Source organism: Thamnophis sirtalis, unplaced genomic scaffold (genome assembly GCF_051295495.1).
Source record: "Thamnophis sirtalis isolate CommonGarterSnake01/CBP01778 unplaced genomic scaffold, rThaSir2_p1.2 scaffold_2, whole genome shotgun sequence".
Taxonomy (NCBI): Eukaryota; Metazoa; Chordata; class Lepidosauria; order Squamata; family Natricidae; genus Thamnophis; species Thamnophis sirtalis.
Genome location: NW_028261382.1, coordinates 126,148,355 through 126,154,354, shown reverse-complemented (window position 1 = coordinate 126,154,354; position 6,000 = coordinate 126,148,355).

Below are 6,000 nucleotides of genomic sequence, written 5' to 3'. Positions count from 1 at the left end.
TTGTTTGTTCAGTTACTTAATTAGTTATTTATTACAAATGTGTCTAATGCACTTCAATCATAATGAGTCTAAGTCAGTGATGGGCAACCATGGCCTATGGACTTTCTGACTTGTGGACTTTAACTCCGAGATTTTCATAAAGTCCACAGGTGGTAAAGTTGACATAGCTGTCCACCCATATTCTAAATAGTAAGATGGTGCAATAGCCTAACATATTTATGGAAAAAATGCACTCTTACTGTTGATCTCTCAAATCTTTCAGATTATGTACCAGAAGTGGTATTCAGCAGGTTTTGACCAGTTCTGGAGAACTGATAGTGGAAATTTTGAGTAGTTCGGAGAACCAGTAAATACCACCTCTGACTGGCTCCACCCCATCTATTCTCTGCCTCCTGAGTCCAGCTGATTGGGAGGGAATGGGGAGTTTGCAGTATGCTTCCCCTGGAATGAGGAGGGAATGGAGATTTTACAGTATCCTTCCCCTGCCACGCTCACCAAGCCACATCCACCAAGCCATGCCACGCCCACAGAACTGGTAGTAAAAAAATTGAATCCCACCACTGTTGTGTCCACTGTTTTCTATTAAGCATATTCTGTTAATTTAAGCTTTTTTTCTTATAAGAATCCATGAATCCTATTATTTTTAAGCATAAATATCAGTTACATATTGAAGGAGCATTTTCCATCTTACAAAAGGCTGGCAAAATGTAGTACAATAGTCCTCAACATACAACCATAAATGGAGCTTGCCCATCATGGCTGTATATCCTAAAAATCATAAAAAAGTGGATCGTGCTGGCTGGGTGACAGTGACGTGCGGTGAGTTTTATGGCTGGTAAGGCAGCTTTTTAGACTTGTGGACTTCAAATCCCAGAATTCCACAGCCAGGCATGCTCAGTTCTGATTTAAAGCGACAGCATTTTTCCCCCTTGCAAAATAAGTTTTGCCATTCTTTTTCTTCTCTCTCCCCCTCCTTCCTCTCTCTCTCCCTCCCTCCCCTCTCTCTCAAACAGACACACACACACACACAGAACTTGGATCCCTCTCTCACTCACTCACTCTCAAACAAACACAAACACAGAAGTTGGATTGGATATATTTTCCAAAGGCTTGAAAGCAGCTCCTCTGCCATACCCCCCCTTCCCCTGCTGCCTTCCGATCGGAGCCTTTGATTGCAGGTGAATCACGTTGCCTTTTCAGTGAAGCTGGGCTTATATACTTTTATCCAGCTGTGTGTGTGTGTGTGTGTGTGTGTGTGTGTGTGTTTGAAAAGGCAACGTGGTTCTGCATGCAATCAAAACTTTTGAATTCCTCCCCCCTCCCCACACACGCACCTTTTCCAGCTGTTTCAGAGAGGATTTCAACTCTGCCCTCATGAAAAGCCAGAGCTCTGAGTCAGACTGAGCTAGTTGCTCCCAGAGAACTCTAAAAAGCCTCTAAAAATGCCCTCTACAGGAGGCGAGAGAACACGTGCCTCCTTTGCATACGAAATTTTTTGCTTTTTAACCCTTGCTTAACTCTTAAAAGGCGAAAAATTGCTTATGCACAGGAGGCCCCTAGTTCTCTGGCCTCCTCCTATAGTTAACACTAAGCACTGTTCCAAGTCACTGTGACTTGGAATCTGGTAGCAACTACCTTGGCTTTAATTATTTTTAAAAAATTCTTTAAAATTCTTTCCTTTTCCTCATGACTGGTGAGGCCATGCCTCCCCTGCCTCTAGTGACTGCATTTCCCTGTTGGGGGAATTCTGGGAGTTGAAGTCCACACATCTCAAAGTTGCTGAGGTTGCGAAACATTGAACTAAGCTAGTCACTTCCTTGACTTTTTCCTAGCCGTTTCCTCCCACCTTGGTTTCTCTGGGTCTATTTTCCTCAGTGGACTCCCTAGATTTGCACTTGCCTCTACATCTGTTCTGTGCAACTGACAACACACCTTTTGTATCTTCTCCAAATTAGGCTTTGTTCATTTCTCTCACTAGTTCCAGGTTTCTTACAAGCTGCCCTTTTTCTGCTAAGAAGCCCCTTGTTTCTCCCTATGATCAAATTACTTTACAATTTTTACCATTTATTTTTACACTCATGAGCTCTTTCTTACATCCTGGTAATTGCAAGTCCAGGGCTCCAGCTTCCTAATACACAAGATATTTCCTTAATACCAAACTTCTATACTTGTGCCATTTCCCCCACTCCTCCCATTTTACTGCAACCTGCTGGGCTGTACCATCAGTAAATTAAAACTAATATTTCAGGAATCTGTGGGCAAGTGATGTGCCATCTGGGCTGGGGATTCAGAATGGGGAACTCCAGGGGTCTATTTTCAACAAAGTTAAGAAAAGGTTTTTCTTTTTCTTATCCACATACTGCTCATTTATTCTCTCCATATATTTAATTTTTTTTCACTCACCCAACCCTGAGCAATGGGGATGAATAAAAATATTATAAAACAAATTAAAATTAGCCATAAACAGCAGCCAAGAAAACCATACTATAAAAATTCAAATTATACTAAGTGAATGCCACCTACTGTTTGCTTACCACTAAACAGAGAAAACAAATTCAAGCAAAATGTCTTTGCAGAACTTTAGGAAAATAATCAAGTGTATTGTCTGGCAGGTTGCCAGAGGAAAAGAGTTGTACTGTCGCATAATTTCCAAGACATATATTCACATAAGCACTGGAAGTCTGTAGCAGCAGAAAACAGAGCCTGGGCATGGTGATTTGGCTATGAAGTTTTGGCATTTGACCAAAAATGGGCATTTTCAGTCATTTCAGAATTTGAGCTGATTTGGTGCCGCATCTGCACCACCTGAAAGTCCAATGTGTCTTATATTTAGTGTCTTACTTTAAGCATGTTGAGGTCAAAGCTATATGTTCTATAGAAAATCTTTTAACAGAAATATCAGAAATTCCAAGAATGATAAATGGTATAGGTTGGCCTTATATACATATATGGAAATTCTCTATCAATGCAGATGACAGCAAGTACAGTGCAGAAACCTGATCCTGGAATAGCATCCTCTTAGAAAGCTTGGACTTCCTTTGCAAGCCTTTAGACATTTTTTAAAAATCTGGAGTTTTACCCAAGCTCTTCGAATAAGCTGGTGGTACTGTATGCTCATCTGTTGGTTTGATTTGCTAGGTGTTTCACTTGTTAGGTGATGTTCTTTGAGATGGTCATTTTTAGGTATTGTACTGGTTTTAATTGTATGCCACTCATAGTGGGCTTTAAGGGTTTTTTGCCGGGGGGGAGGGGGTTGTCTTCAAGTCAGTATTGAATTGAATTGAATTTATTATATTTCTATGCCGCCCTATTCCCAGAAGGGACTCAGGGCGGCTCACAACCAAGTCAAGGGGGGGGGATACAAATAGGGGGGAAAAGAACATGGACAAAGCAATACCACAATTTAAAACACTCAACAACCATACCATTCGAGCGGGGACAAGAACTCATTAGCCCCAGCCTGTCGGAACAGCCAGGTTTTAAGGGCTTTGCGGAAAGCCTGGGGGGTGGTGAGGGTCCGAATCTCCACGGGGAGCTCGTTCCAAAGGGCCGGAGCAGCCACAGAGAAGGCCCTCCTCCGGGTGGTCGCCAGTCGGCATTGGCCAGTGGATGGAATTTGGAGGAGGCCTAATCTGTGGGATCTAATCGGTCTGTTGGAGGTAATTGGCAGCAGGCAGTCTCTCAAGTACCCAGGTCCAATACCATGAAGGGCTTCATAAGTATTGACTTCAGGCAAATGCCCAGATTAGTTTCTGCAGTTTTCCTGGCAAGATTACAGAGATGATTGCCTCCTTCCTAGGGATGAGCAAGAATAGTTTGTCCAAGAGCACCTACCTAAGTTCATGCCTAAAGCTGGAGTAGAACTCAATCTCCTTCTTTCTAGCCTGGTGCCTTTACCATTATAGGTACTCCTTGACTTACAACTGTTTGTTTAACAGATGTCTAGAATTACAATGGTCTCAGAAATGGTACTCTGTGGTCCACAAAATGTTGTACTACCATCCCATTCATGTTTGTTTAATTTATATTTCACATTTCTGAACCACCCATCTCCCTCAAACCTTCAGCCAGCTATGTTGAAGAGCTGTTTGTATCTCAGTTTGGAATTCATGCCTCCATAGGGTCCCAAGAGACTGGTAAAAACAGTAGGATGTTATTCTAGTTCCACATCTTGTTTCTAATACATGTAATCAGAAGTGGTATTCAACCAGTTCTGACAGGCTCTAGTGAACCAGTAGCGGAAATTTTGAGTAGTTCAGAGAATGGGAATGGGGATTTTGCAATATCCTTCCCCTGGAGTGCAGTGGGAATGGGGATTTTGCAGTATCCTTCCCCAGGAGTGGGAAGGGAAGGGATTTTGCAGTATCCTTCCCCTGCCATGCCTTCCAAGCCACACCACGCCTAAGCCATACCACGCCCACTACATACCACGCCCACAAAACCATGCCCACAGAACTGGTAGGGAAAAAAAATTGAATCCCGCCACTGCATGTAATCCTCCACTTACAACCACAATTGGGGCCAGAATCTTGCTTTTTGAGAAAAGTGGTCATTAAGCAAGATCTCACATAACACTTTGCTCAACAACTGCAGTCCTGGCTCTCCCAGTTATGGTCATCAAGCCCACTAGAGAGAACAATCATGAGAATGCTGACATTTGCTAGCACTTTTTCCAGTTTTGAGGTTTGTTCTTCCAGTACACTGAGGGATTTTTCTCTTCCCTTCCAGAAAAAGACTCAAAACGATCAGAAAGGCTCAGAAAATTGGCATTCACTACCAATTTGTCCTCTTTTTCAGTCTTTCTGAGCCTTCTGGAGAGGAAAGGAAAACACTAGTTCAGAATGCTTGCGTTCCCTAGCATCTGTGCCAGATTTGAGGTTCATTCCTCCAGTTCATAGCAATAGCTACAGCACTTAGACTTATATACCACTTCACAGTGCTTTACAGAGTCAACATATTGATCCCAACATTCTGGATCCTCATTTTTCCCACCATGGAAGGATGAAAGGCTGAGTCAACCTTGAGCCGGTGAGAAATGAACTGCTGGCAGTTGGCAGAATTAGCCTGAAATACTGCATTGTAACCACTGTACCATGGCAGCTCTTTTCACAGAATTTCCTTCTCTGAATGGAGAGGAGGGGAAACCCCTCAGCATGGTAGGAAAACAGCCCTTCAAATCCAACTTCCCCTCCTCTCACAATCTTCCCCGCTGAACTGATTTTCTGAGGAAGCCAGCAAAGAAGCTTGGGAATTGAAACCACATGCTCGTAGGACACTTTGCAAAGGGTTCTAACTTCCAATGGGTTGCAAAGTGCCAGAAATACAGCATACGACCAAGGTTGCGCAATATTTTACAATGGCTGGAAGTGTTTGTAAAGCACTAATTCTAAGGTCGCTGTGACTGCGAATAGTTAAATGACTGGTCATAAATTACAGACTATCTGTACTAGAACATAATAGATGATTCTCTGGTTGGAGCATGAAGCCAATCACCTCCTTCTGTGCTAATTTTTGAATGGTATCATTCAATTTTTGTTATGAATAATAAAGATAGGATTCTCTGCCATTCACTCACTTAACTTCTCTTTTAGTGTGTAATGGTGAAGTGAGGAGTAACATCTCCAAGGAATTACTGAGGACTACGAAAACTTCTCTAAAGTATCTTCTCCATTTGCTTTTGCAGCTTTCAACTAGAAAACACTTAATTCATACATAGCAAAAACCTTGGCTACCCTTATCATGGTCTCCTTTGCCATTCCTTCACATTCACACATTCCTTCACATGAGCAATAGCCATTCCTGCAGAAGTTGAAAATAAATGGCATTTCTTTCTCCACTTTCCCACAGTGGGAGGGAGATAGATTTATTCAGCCTTTATTCAGCCAACACTCTTGAACTCCCAAGGGGAAAAAAAAACAGATGTTTGAATCGACAAGGAAAATGAGACTGGAGTTCCCATTAGATCTCCCTGGGAAAATCCCAAAATATAAGGCTGCCATA